Genomic DNA, 14,812 nt, shown 5'->3' on the forward strand with positions numbered 1-14,812 from the left:
TCTTCATCAAGAAAACACTTTCTCACATTTATCACATTATCACAACATCACTGCAGTTCAAAGATGTCCAATGTGCTCATGTGTTTATAAAAAGCATTCTCTGTTACAGTTCGGGATTTGAACATTCACACAATTTCTTGATCTCCTTTTGATCCATTTGTTTTTTTTCTCGTAACATAAATGGCAAATTTTGCAGAACCAACCATCAAATGAATCCACTGACATTGAACTTTTCTCCTCCAGCTATGTTTGTACCCAGGAATAAAATCTCTTTCTGTAAATAACACCTTAAGGAAACCAAACATTTACTCATTCATTTTCTTGTCGGCTTAGTCCCTTTATTAATCTGGGGTCGCCACAGCGGAATGAACCGCCAACTTATCCAGCAAGTTTTTACGCAGCGGATGCCCTTCCAGCAGCAACCCATCTCTGGAAAAGGAAACCAAAGAGAATTTCTAAAACATTAAATAAATAGGAAAGTCTGTAGCGAAGCATAAAACAATGAGAAATTGCCTCTCTCTCTTTCAATATAAAGCAGACACATTTCACTGACATTAGGATTAGGCAGAGCAACAAAAGAACTGACTGCTATGGCCCCATGGAGTATCCTCCATTGAAGATCAGCCGCTCTTTTAGGTAATGCTGGTTAATAAAGGACATTCCATACTGGCTTTGTTCATTCAGTCATTTCTAACTTCTCTCTCCACACAGTATCACTTCTATTTTTACACATTTAGCGTTTGACACTTTAACAATGCTTTTGAACAAAGCTTTTCCTTTTACTGAAAAAAATCTGTTCATCAAGATCCATCTTCAACAAGACACTAGTATAATCTGTACTAGACAATCTGGGGTGATACCAATATCAGGAAAACAATCTTCAGTCTGGAAGCAAACATTTCACACATTATATTCCTCAAGTACATTATTTTCTTGCACATTTAAAAGCTTATTTATTTTACCTAAAAATGTTTAGTAAAGAGTACAGATTTTACCCCTAAAACAGTTGACATTGTGTCCACATCCCTAAAATCAGGGCCTGTATTATTCACAATATGTTTCATTTGTAGAAATGTGTTTTTCTGCAGCATATTCATAAGACCTAGTAAATCTCATCAAAGCATGCTCCACACATGATTGGCTCTTCAAGTAGCTAGTAAAGGGACATTAAATGTTCCATCCATTGATGTTTAAACAAAGACCAAACTTTAAAAAGACTTTGATAAAAAAGTGGGAATTCTTTTCAAATCAAGTTTCCTACAATTCATTAAAAACAAAGTACGGTCCCATTCCATTCATTCTATGCAGAATGCATTTAGCAACAGTTATCCATGCCAATCTTTCAGACCCTAACATGACTTTCTGCAAAAACTGAAGGCGATAAGTCACACATCTACCTGCAAGATGTATTAAGCATTGACCTCTGTCCTCTTTTGCAAGATAAAGAATGCTTTGAGGGATCCAGTGCAACTTGTCCCAAAAAAAATTAACCATCTCTGCTTTTAAATTTTCAATCCACACATGCAAACTTATACCACAATGATGAAGCTGCAAGATTGTTTATGATTAAAATCCTTTAAAATACAACGGAGGAAGCAGCCATTTCCATTATTTAAGCGTCCTGTTAATCTTCCATTCCTGTCCAGTTCTTTTGTATAAATTCCTCACTGCCAAGATGAAAACCAAGATATTTTATCCCATTTATTTGCCATAGCAGTCTTCCTGGTAAAGCAGGACTTCCCTTTTCCCATTTTCCATAATCATCACTTTTTTTTCCAGTTGACTATAGCCGATGAGATCATTTTAAATTCGTCAACGGTCTGTTTTACTAACTTTACATCTTCCGCATTATTTATAAAACCAACAACATCATCAGCAGCGTATGCAGATAAAAGTAAGTAGCTGTTGCATTCTAGTAAAGTCAACCCATTAAGATTTTCAACATAAGTAACAAGGGTTCTAGAGCAAGCACATATAATATTCCAGACATTGCACATTCCTGTTTTAACCCCTGCTGAACTTTAAAGGGGTTACCCAAACCTCCATTACTTTTCATAAACACTCTCAATTCCAGAATACACTGCCTTAATCATATTTATAAAACCAGGATCAAAACCAAAAGCTTGTAATGTGTACCATAAATATGAGTGCTCAACATGGGCAAAAGCCTTCTCTTGGTCTAAAGAAATAAGACCAGTATTGATACCAAATAACTTTGCCACTTCCAAAACATCTCTTACAAGAGTTGTGTTGTCAAAGATGGACCTATACAATATATTTGATCATCATTTATCCCTCGTCCTATTACTTTACTAAATCTCATAGCCATAAATTTTGACAAGATCTTGTATTCTCTACACAACAATGAAACGGGTCTCCAATTTGAGATATTTTGGAGGTCCCCCTTTTATGTAATGTGATGACAGCTCTTCTACAGCTGAGAGGAAGATAACCTTGTCAAACTTTCATTAATTATTTCTAAAAGATCTTCTATAATGGGCCAAAAGGCTTTTTAAAATCAGTAGGTACTCTCATCGATTCCAGGAGATTTTCCATTCTCCATATTCATTAAAACTGTATAAAGTTCTTGTGTGGATAAAGGCAGTTTTAAAAGAGCATTACTTTCTTCATCTATCTTTGGCAACCCTTTAAAATAATTATTGTCGTTCAATACTTCTTCATTAGTAATTTCAGCCATATATAATTTCTTATAAAAACATGTTGCAATGTTTCTTATCTCAGTCGATACTGTTTTTTTCTCTTTTTTGTTTTCAGAAATTAAAGAATAAATTATTCTATTTTGACTATTTTTTTTTTCCAAATCAAAGAAAAATTTGGTTGGAGTGTCTATTTGATTGACGCTCTGAAAGCATGAGTGTACTAATGCCCCTTGTGCTTTTATATCTACAGTAGCAATATTCCCAAAGAAGTTTTCTTTGCAGAAAGAGCTTTCCTCTATCATCATCCGACAAACTATACAGTTCATTGATCTCCTTTTCTAGTTCATTCAAACCTTTTAGTGTTTCTTTCACAACATTTAAAGAGCCCATATTATACATGAAATAGGGTCATATCCTGGTTGTAAGGGTCTCCAACAACAGTCTAATATGCATGCAAGGTCAAAAAACACTTTCATGGTCTTATAATCTGCATTTATTTTTACCTAATTATCCCAGCGACTCCTGTATGAATCGTCCAGTGATTCATTTGTTCCCAAACCCCTCCTTAGCGCGGAGCTAATCTGCGCTGATTGGACCGATGACAGTCTGTCGCGATTGGTCGACTCTCTCAGTCAGAGAGGGAAATGGCCAATAGCTAATCAGCAATTTAAAAAGTAATCACAGTTCATACAAGCTCGATAGTGTAGACGTGGATTTTAGCTGCCACACTATGGCGAGTGGATAGTGCCACGGATAACCGAACGAAGGAGACAGTCGTGTACTCGCCATACCACACACACACAAAAACACACACACACCTCCGGATGACAACGCTTCCGCCCGCACCCGCCAGGTTTTAGCCTGAGAACCCGCTCCGTTTTCTGCCCGCCGCGCCCGGTCCCGCTAGAGCGGAGAACACAACCAAAAATCACCCAGTATACAGTCCAGACAGCCAAGCTGTCTGTATAAACACACACACACACAGCACAAAGCTCGTTCGTTCGTTCGCTCTCTCTCTCTCTCTCTCTCTCTCTCTCTCTCTCTCGCTCTCTCTCATACGCGCGCGTGCGCACTAACACACACACAAGCACCACGCAGACTCTCTCTTTCTAATTCGCATAGCAAAATCCGTGATATTGCTAGACAGCCCGCTCCCAAATTAAACCCGTTACCGACCGCTCCCGCGATTTATTCCCGCGGCTGTCCCCGCGCCAGATTTCTGTGGCGCGGGAATAAATTTCCGTATAAATCGCGGGAGCAGAACTCTAGCACGGAGCTCCATAAACAAACGCGTCGCGTTTTTAACGTGACTTTGCACGCGATAAGATAAAATATCCAGTTAACCTGATACAGTACACGCGGTTACAAGTAACAAATCACAACTAAATACATTTGCAAGCTAGAGTAAACGAGGCAACAACTTTAACCGCACGTACTTACACTTGAGAAATGGAAGAAACCCATCCTGATGTCCATCAGTTACTCTTTACTGATCCTTCCTTTAACAAACTCAGATGAAGTATTCTTTGTAGCATGTAGCTTCCAGAAGTTTCCAACTGCTTGGTTATAATGCTGAGGTTTCATCTTTGGGTAGAGACTCAATATATCCATCTGCAGTGTGACTTCAATCAACCGGCATGTTTGTGTGCGTGTGTTTGTGGGTGTGCGTGTGTTTGTGGGTGTGTGTGTGTGTCTGGGTTTCTGCGTCAGAGGGCGGGGCCTCAGGTTTGAAATCTCCCGGGTTTGCGCGTGCACGTGAATAACTTGGTTTCGTTCGTACGTCATGGCGAAACACCTAATGAGTCGGTATCAAGGCGACTCGTTTGAAGCACTATGAGTCGACTCTTTTATAGATGAATCAACCGTTTTAAACACTGTATTCTTACAGATTTAAGCCTTAGCTGGATACTTCACTTCACTTAGAGCTGTGTTACACACTACATGGAGGGGAATTTTCAAAAACCCATAATATGGGCTCTTTAATGTATACTGTTGAGAAAAAAATTCTTTATTTGTATCTTCCCACAATCCCACCATGGTTATAAAGAGCTTTATAAAATTTTTCTTGCTTAAAAACATCCCAAAAATAAATAAAAGAATCGTTAAAATTTTTATCACTTATTAACGAAGCGTTAAAATGCCAAAAAGCACTATTTGACTTTCGTTATTAATTTATACAGAACAAATATCTGCACTGTTGTCAGAAGATCCAACAGGTTTGATCATTCAGGACTTAAAAACACTAAAATGATGTCTAAAACTATCAAATTTATCCAATTGTGCCAAAGATAAAGAATTATCTTTACACAGGGTCCCCACAGGTCCTTAAAAATTCTTGGAACGTCTGAAATAGTCTTGAGTTCTGTAATTGTCTATAAGGAGGTCTTAAATTTCATGTGGGATATTAAATTTCATGTCCGACTCATCATTTTTATTTATTTTTTCCACCGCAATTTGACCAGCGCAACATTTGGGGGCAGCACTTGGTGGATGCAACCTGCATTATTACATAGGTGACATATAAGTAACTGATTGATGAATGCGTTGCGTTGATGGTTCGCCACCACAGCATTTTGCGAAATCGCAAGCATGGGAAAATGTTTGTTTGATGACAATTGGTTGGAGGACAAAAAGTATCAGGGGTGGCAGAAGAAAACAGCCAGTAATCATAAAGGGAGGTGTGCTTTATGTAAAAAGAAGATAAAACTGGGGACAATGGGCCGCAAAGCGCTTGATTCACACATGACAGCAGAGAAGCACAAGAAGTATGTGTCGTCGCAGGCAAGTAGTTTGCCCATAATTATGTTCTCATCGAGCACTTCGACCTCTCACCCTTCCACAAGGCTGTCCACTTCAAGCAATGCCTTCAGCAGCTTTGCGAATGTAGCTACACATAAGGCCAAAATACTGTGGGTATTTCAAACCGTAAGCCGCCACCACTCGTACACCTCACATGAGGACATCCACCTAGTTTTTCAAGCAATTTTCCCTGACTCAGAGTGTGCGAGTACATTCGAATGTGGAAGGGACAAAACAGCCTATTTAGCACGATTTGGTGTTGCCCCATACCTAATGAAGAAACTAATTTCACGTACAAACGAGGACGCTTTCATCATAATGTTTGATGAGTCCATGAACACAGCAACAAAAACCAAACAGTTGGACTTGCACTCCAGACATTGATCGACTGACGAGACCGGCACCCCGATTGTCAGGACTCTCAAAGTAACGATGGGGCGATTTTTTTCGATTAATTTGTATTTACGTTATTAAGGCGATTTTATATTAAATCAAGGTATCACGATTTTTTTAAATAAAACATTAGATCCATTATAATTGCACCAATGCACTTTGGTCCACTCTCTGTTTTACTATGGCTGACTGCCTGTCTGGGTTTCAATCATGGTAGTGACGGACTGAACACAAAGACTGGACGGTCTAATTTAACCCAATGCATGAAGTTGTAGACATGCATCGCAGAGCTGCTGCGAATACAACAAATACAAGCATTTAAGTGTCTTAAGTTGTGTATTTTTTTTTTGTTAATTCCCTTTGCATCAAACGCGCTTTGGTCCACTCTCTCATGCCACTCCAGCGCTGCCTGATGAGGGGATTTACATTCAGAATAATGCAACAAGTAAAATCCTACATGACTTCATGCTGTACTAAGTCACGTCTGTGTGGATTGTCAAGACATATTCCCTTATCAAGTCGATAAACTCGATCTCTTGAAGGACGTAAAACCCTGCCATGGGAAACAACGCACAGATCTTAGTTAGAACCGCGCTGATCTTAGTTTGGTTTGAACATGAGCAGAGGTTAGCAGCTGTATGAAAAGTGAAAATACCCACCCCCATGACGTCATTAGCAGATCTAGTTGAAACCCTGTCAGGCAGTCAGCCAGCATAATACAGAGAGTGGTGCAAAGCACATCAAATGATCGGTATTTAAAAGGGTAATTGTCCTGATTTGTTCCCCTACATTTGGCCCATCTAATGTTTAATGTAAATTCAGATACAGCCATTCTTAATAGTTCTTCTCTTAAATATTCTCTTTCCCTTTCATATATAGCTACTACACCAAAACAACACATGCTCCACCGGTTCCCCTACTAAACATGAGTCACATAAACCTGTGTTGTGTTTTCCAATAATATGTAATGTATCATTGAGATTGGAATGATCTGTTGGTAAATATGTTAGTATGACTTGTTCTTTTCTGCAGATGTAATGGCTGATCTTACTTTTCTTCACAGTTTTTTTGTACTTTATAATAATGCTGTTCTGACTGACAAGAATCTCAACATTTCTGCCATTTCCTATTGCATGTTTCTAAAATCAGGTGTTTCTCTACTGTGTAATGTTTAAATTTGGTTCATTTATTTTTATTGATTCTTTAGCCAGTTTATCTGCTTCTACATTTCCTTGTATTTCGGTTATCCTTTTTGCCTTCCTAACTTCAAATTCTGGGATGTATATTGCAGTTTACAACTACTGGTGCGATTTTTTTTTTCAATATTGCTTCAACACTTGCTTCGTATTTAAAATTTCCCAGCTTTCCTTAAGCAGTTCTAATCCAGGATGATCACTTTTTGTGCTGAGATTGTAAAATTGGGATCAGATCGCAGGCTCGTGAGAACGAGGGCGAGATCCCAAGAGGGCATGAGAGGGGGGCGAGTTGGATTAATTCGCCTAGCACCTCTGAGGAACCGGACGATGAGGTTATGCTTTCCCACGGTGCCGCCAGCCACCGCAGCATGGTGAGCGGAGATGGCAGCAACGTAAACCTTGAGAGTGGAGGGCGACAGCCTGCTATCCAGCTTCTCTTGAAGGAAAGAGAGCACAACACTGATCTGGCAAGATCGGGGGTCTTCTTTGCGAGAGACACACCATTCAGTGAATAGACTCCACTTCAGGGCGTAGGCGCGCCTCGTGGTGGGGGCTCTAGCCTGAGTGATGGTATCAACCACCGCAGACGGCAGGTTACCTAAGGGCCTACTCACACTATGCCATCCGTACCGTGCCCAGGCCTGTTTCCCGGATCGTTTGAGAAGTGTGAGTGCGCTGAATCGGGCTCAAGCACGGTTCACTTGGCCGGCCCTGGCCCGGTTGGAAGAGGTGTGCCTGAGCGCGGTTCACTTGGGCTTTGAAACTGAAAGCGATACGTGACTTTTAAGGGGCTGTTTCATATGGATTTATTATTCATTCTTACTGTTCAGTGATCGCAAACTGCCGTAGTTTATTAAAGACGAGAACTCCTCACAGCATGACAGCTGCGCGCCTTCAGCAGACCTCCTCATTCCTGCAGCACGAGAGCTTAATGATTGTTTATGAGCGCCAAAAGTGGCGGATCTGACGGTGAAATTTCTGACTGCGTGTCACCGCATCCCTAAGGACTGTTTGGCGAAATATTTGACTGCATATCACTGCGTAACAAACGACTGAAATGATATAACTAGAAAAATCTCCACTGTGCTACTGGGTGAGAGTGTATGGCAAGCCGTTTTAGCATTTAAACCTTGTTCTGACTATCCATAAATATATTTAGAGATATCTCTAATTATATTTTGACTAGTCATAATTATAATTCGCTTAGTCAGATTGGAGATATCTGCAAATATATTATGACTGACTAGTCAGATTCCTCCATTGACTTCCATTGAAAAATATTTGCAGATATCTCTAAATGAGTTTTGACTAGTCACAATTGTAATTAGAGATATCTCCAAATGATTTTTGACCAGTCAAAAATCCAATTCAAGATATCTACAACTGTAATTTGAATATTAGTAAATTAATTAGAGATATCTTCAAATATATTTGTAAATATCTCTAAATATGTCGAATTAAAGATATCTCCAAATGTATTATGACTAGTAAAAACTCAGAGATATCTCTAATTACAATTGTTACTAGTCAAAATTCATTTGGAGATATCTCTAATTACAATTGTGACTAATCAAAACTCATTTAGAGATATCTGCAAATATTTTTCAATGGAAGTCAATGGAGGAATATGACTAGTCATAATATATTTGCAGATATCGCCAATCTGATTTCATACTAGTACAATTCTAATTGCAGATATCTCTAATTGTCATTCTGAGAAGTGGAATTATAATTATGACTAGTCAAAATATAATTAGAGATATCTCTAAATATATTTATGGAGTCAGAACAAAGATTTAAATGCTAAAAAGGCTTGCCATAGAGAGCGCTTCTCACAAAACAGAGCAGCAGCGACGACGTAAGCGTGCCGAGGCCCGATATGGTGTGAGCGCGGGCCGTCGGGGGAGACGGGAGGGGGGACAAGCGTGCTTTGGCCCGGTTCGAGGCAATTGTACCTAGTATGAGTACGGCCTAAGTCTTCCTCGCGTCTAGGGACCACACGTGGAGGTTCCAGAGATCGGGGCGAGGGTGCCAGATGGTGCCTTGTCCCTGAGAAAGTAGGTTCTCTCTCAAAGGGATCTGCCAGGGGAGGGCCGTTGCGAGGAGGGAGAGCTCTGATATCCAGGTCCGGTTGGGCCAGAGGGGCGCAACTAACAGAACCTGCTCCTCGTCCTCCCTGACCTTGCACAGTAACTGCGCGATCAGGCTCACTGGGGGAAACGCATACTTGCGTATGCCCGAGGCCAGCTGTGGGCCAGTGCATCCGTGTCGAGAGTGCCCTCGGTCAGGGAATAAAACAACTGGCAATGAGCGTTCTCTGGGGAGGCAAACAGATCGATCTGGGCCTCCCTGAATCGCACCCATATCAGCTGTACAGACTCGGGGTGGAATCTACATTCTCCAGAGTGAATCTGGTGCCGTGAGAGAGCGTCCGCTGCACGGTTGAGCATACCTAGGATGTGAATGGCGCGCAGCAACTTCAGCCGCGGGTGACTCCAGAGGAGCAGACTGCGGGCGAGCTGAGACATGCGGCGAGAGTGCATACCCCCCATGCAGTTGATATACGCTGCCGCCGCCGTACTGTCCGTCCTGACCAGCATGTGTTGCTGCTCCAGCACCGGAGAAAAACGGCGGAGAGCAAGGAACACTGCCAACAGCTCTAGGCGATTGATATGCCAATGCAGCTGGGCACCTACCCACAGGCCCGCAGCTGCATGCCCGCGACACACGGCTCCCCAGCCTGCGGCGCAGCCTTATGGCGTCACACACCACGCCAAAATAGAAGTCTTTTCTGTTCAGCTTTTTTTTGCCACTTACTGTTGCAGTCAGGACATGATAATTTTCTCCCTCGTTTTTCACTTCACACAACATATCTGCTATCTCTCTCACTACAGAGACATTCAGTATTTGAAGTGGATCAAAACTTTTCATCCAAACATTTTAACACAATTTTTTAACACAACATTCAAACACAAAAAAAACTTGTTTAATCCACTAAGTCTTTTTTTTTTTTTTTTTGCAAAAAGTTTACATCCCAAAACAGGGAACAGTCAACATCGCAAGGCATATTTACTATTAAAATAAATAAAATACATAAAAATTGTTACATTTACATTTACATTACATTTAGTCATTTAGCAGACGCTTTTATCTAAAGCGACTTACAAATAAGGACAAGGAAGCAATTTACACAACTAAGAGCAACAATGAGTAAGTGCTATAGGCAAGTTTCAGGTCTGTAAAGTCTAAGAAGGAAAGTATTAGTAGTATTAGTATTTTTTTTTTGGGTACAGTTAGTGTGATATTCAGAGAGGCAATTGCAGATTAGGAAGTGAAGTGGAGACTAAATAGTTGAGTTTTTAGTCGTTTCTTGAAAATAGCTAGTGACTCTGCTGTTCTGATGCAGTTAGGGAGTTCATTCCACCAACTGGGCAGATTGAGCGTGAGCGTTCGCGAAAGTGATTTCTTCCCTCTTTGGGATGGAACCACAAGGCGACGTTCATTCACAGAACGCAAGTTTCTGGAGGGCACATAGATCTGCAGAAGTGAGAGCAGATAGGAAGGAGCAAGGCCAGAAGTCACTTTGTAGGCAAACATCAGAGCTTTGAATTTGATGCGAGCAGCAACTGGCAGCCAGTGCAAACGGACTAGCAGCGGAGTGACGTGCTCGTTTAGGTTCATTGAAGACCACTCGTGCTGCTGCGTTCTGGAGCAGTTGAAGAGGCTTGATAGAGTTAGCTGGAAGCCCAGCTAGTAGAGAGTTGCAGTAATCCAGTTTGGAGAGAACAAGAGCTTGAACAAGGAGTTGAGCTGCATGTTCAGATAGGAAGGGTCGGATCTTTCTGATGTTATAGAGTGCGAATCTGCACGATCGAGCAGTTCTAGAAATGTGGTCAGAGAAGTTTAGTTGGTCATCAATCGTTACTCCAAGGCTTTTCACCATTTTGGATGCAGTAATGGTTGCCCCATCCATCTCGATTGAAAAGTTTTGGTGAAGGGTCGAGTTGGCAGAAACTGCAAGCATTTCCGTTTTTGCGAGGTTCAGCTGAAGATGATGATCTTTCATCCAGTGTGAAATATCCAACAGGCAGGCTGAGATGCGAGCTGGAACCGAGGGATCATCAGGATGAAAAGAGAGGTATAGCTGGGTATCATCAGCATAGCAGTGGTAGGAGAATCCATGTCTATGGATGACTGGTCCTAGAGATGATGTGTAGATGGAGAAGAGAAGTGGCCCAAGAACAGAGCCTTGAGGACTTGATATATATCTAATAGTTTTCTACTGTTATTAATTTAAAAACTTACATCTCTGCATTCCCTTGCGAACACTGAATCACCATAGCAACGGTAAACACAAGCTAACAGACAAGAGAGATTTGTTATTGTTTGTAAATCTGATCTGCTATAGTGTAAGGCACGATGATGTTATTCTAAAGCACTATTCCCTTGAATGCTGTTTAATACTCGATTATGAATTATTTATATAAATAAATAATTTTAATATATATTATTTAATCGAGTATTCTGCCAATGTTTTTTTTTTCATATTTATAAGGGTGTTTCTATTTGCTCTATTGCTGTGTACTACCCACTAGTAACCTGGGTTACAACTGACTATATATAAATCAGTTGACATTATTAAGGCATTTATTGGGTACAATTGCTACTTTTTTACTGTCATTCATTGTGTTTTGGTCATTATCAATGCACTGTCACTTTAATTGAGCGTGAGCAGCACGTCAAAAATAGACCCGGCGCCAAAACTATCGCTGCACTGCTGCTTCAGCGACGCTCACGCCTCGCTCTGACGCGCTGCTGTTGCGTGCAGTATGAAAGCTCTAATCTGTTAACATGGACGCCGAAAAAACACGCGCTGCTGGCGCTTGCGGTTTGAAACAGCCGTTAGTCTTAACACTAAAAGAAAAAAACTGTGGATACGATACTTCCAAACGCAGTTTCATCTAAGACAGTGGGGGGAAGCAAAATTTACTATGCTTTCAACTCAGTTACTTTGCACATGCATAAAGAGGCTCTTGTATGACAAATCCAAAAGGTGTGATCTTAACAATAGGTGGCGGTCACTTTTGCCCTAAACCACAGGTTGCCTTCGAGTCATTCCTTAAGTCCACTCGGCCTTGCACCGTTTTATAATCTTCCTTATTTAAAACAGCTCAATTAAGTCATCGGCTTCATTCTAGAGTACCCCTAGTATCTGAGCCTGCACTGCGCAATGAAAGAAAGAAGCAAAACGGGATGGACAGATGCCTAAAATGTTAGAAACGCACCACACCTTAAGTCAGTGAAGAAAAGGGGCAAAGCTTGACACTCTTGTGGGACTCGAACCTACAACCTTTGAATGGCTCAGCTCACAGCCTAGAGGTCCAATGCGCTATCCATTGCACCACAGAGACTGCGCTAAAAAGCACTTTTTGGGACTCTCTGGCCCATGAAAGAACAGCCAACTGCAGAAAAAGCACTGCTGGGATTTGAACTCAGGATCTCCTGTTTACTAGACAGGCGCTTTGACCAACTAAGCCACAGGGTCAAATGATGTTGACAAGGGCTAATTGTTTAATCGAAAAAAGAAAAAAAAACTAACAATGGTAGCGCTGCATGTGTGAATGTCTGGACTTGAAATATTAAAGTCCAATTGGTTAGGCATTACCACATTATGCTATATAAAGCCATCGTCCAAAGTCCTCTTAAACGTGTAGCGTTCTTAAGGATTTGAGTTTTGTTTAGAAACCAACTGCTAAACATCCCGCTGCGTAAACACTCGTAACTCTTAAGAAAAAGCAACGCTGGCACATGTACATTAGGCACTGCTGGGACTTGAACCCAGGATCGCCTGTTTACGAGACAGGCTCTTTGACCAACTAAGCCACAGCACCAAAGCTGAAAAGAAGGCAAGACGGTTTTGCACACAGAGACTAAAAAAAGACAGCAAGTCTAAAATGGCAATCAAAGAGGTTGTTTAAGTCTATTTGTCGCACTATTCATTAGGCCTCAAAGCTATACAATTTTATTATGCATTCTGGTAAGCTCTATAAAACTAGCGCATTCACCACCTGGATCAATTTAGCCCAGGATCAATCAAGCCCAGGATCTCCTGTTTACAAGAGAGGCGCTTTGACCAGCTAAGCCACAGCACCACAATGAATGACTGTAAGAGACATTTGCCCGATAACAAAAAACGAAGAACAAACCAATACACAACGAAAACCAGCATGTCAGGATGCAGAAAATGCCGACAAGATGGACGTGGTCTTTTAGAGTCCGGATGATTATGTCTCAAACCTGACCAGTAACCTGGCCTCTGTTCAAGATCAAAGCAAAAAATGCATTGATTTATTTTTATTTAATCTACCCATAATCATGTGTCAAGTGTTTTTTGGAATCTCCAGTTTCATTACATCCAAACCCAGATTCAGCTTGGAAAATGGAAATCTGAGGGAAAGGTGCAATTTGGATTTGAACCTAGGACCTGCTGTTCCCAAGACAGGTGCTCTGGCCAACTTAGTCTTAACACTAAAAGAAAAAACCTCTGGATACGATACTTCCAAACGCAGTTTCATCTAAGACAGTGGGGGAAAAGCAAAATTTACTATGCTTTCTACTTAGTTACTTTGCACATGCATAAAGAGGCTCTTGTACGACGATTCCAAAAGGCGTGATCTCAACAATAGGTGGTAGACACTTTTGCCCAAAACCACAGGTTGCCTTTGAGTCATTCCTTAAGCTTACTTGGCCCTACACCGTTTTCTAATCTCCCTTATTTAAAACAGCTCAATTAAGTCATCGGCTTCATTGTAGAGTACCCCTAGTATCTGAGCCTGCACTGCGCAATGAAATTAAAAAGCAGAACAGGATGGACAGATGCCAAAAATGTTGGAAATGCACCACTCCTAAGTCAGTGAAGAAAAAGCTTGCAACGCTGGTGGGACTTGAACTCAAAACCTTTAAATGACTCAGTTCACAGCCAAGAAGTCCAATGCGCTATCCATTATCTTAGATTAAATGATTTCCATTTTCCGAGCTGACATAGGGTTTGGATGTAATGAAACTGGATATTCCAAAAAACACTTAACACATGATTAAGGGTAGATTAAATAAAAATAAAATAATGCATTTTTTTGCTTTGATCTTGAACAGAGGCCATGTTACCGGTCAGGTTTGAGACATGATCATCCAGACTCTAAAAGACCACGTCCGTCTTGTCAGCATTTTCTGCATCCTGACATGCTGGTTTTTGTTGTGTATTTATTTCTTCTTCGATTTTTGTTATCGGGCAAATGTCTCTTACAATTAATTTTTGTGGCGCTGTGACTTAGCTGGTCAAAATGCCTTGTAAACAGGAGATCCTGGGCTCAAATCCCAGCAGCGCCTTAGTTCATGTGGTGCATGTGCTTTTTTTTATAGAGATTAACGAAATTAATTATAAAACTGTATAGCTTTGAGGCATAATGGATAGTGCGACAAAATGAGTTACATTTGAGAGCTCATCTGATTCACAACTAGTTGACTGCACACCCATGTTTTTAAGTTGTTTATCTCCCCCTCCATATTCTCCATTCCTCAAACCTATTGAGGATTTTTTTCCTGCCTGGAGATGAAAAGTGTATGACCGAAATCCAAACACATGTATACCCCTTCTCCAAGCTATAGCAGTTGATGCTTTTCGTGGCTGGATTTGCCATGCAAGGTGACATTTGCCCCACTGCTTGGCCACACCAATACAGAAAAGAGAATGCAGTATAGCTGTTT

General features: G+C 40.9%; 2 protein-coding genes and 1 non-coding gene across 6 annotated transcripts in view; 1 reads left to right on the plus strand and 2 right to left on the minus strand.

Annotated features, from left to right (window-relative positions):
* Positions 1-14,812, plus strand: part of zgc:174653 — a 954,986-nt gene that overhangs the window by 338,418 nt on the left and 601,756 nt on the right. The window lies entirely within an intron of this gene.
* The window catches only part of LOC108183562 (NLR family CARD domain-containing protein 3-like), a 163,499-nt gene that overhangs the window by 16,896 nt on the left and 131,791 nt on the right, over positions 1-14,812 (minus strand). The gene's annotated exons all lie outside the window — the stretch shown is intronic.
* trnat-cgu (transfer RNA threonine (anticodon CGU)) lies at positions 12,866-12,939 on the minus strand. Its single transcript has one exon. It is a non-coding gene; the product is annotated as a tRNA-Thr (tRNA).

The sequence above is a fragment of the Danio rerio genome, chromosome 4 (genome assembly GCF_049306965.1).
Source record: "Danio rerio strain Tuebingen ecotype United States chromosome 4, GRCz12tu, whole genome shotgun sequence".
Classification (NCBI taxonomy): domain Eukaryota; kingdom Metazoa; phylum Chordata; class Actinopteri; order Cypriniformes; family Danionidae; genus Danio; species Danio rerio.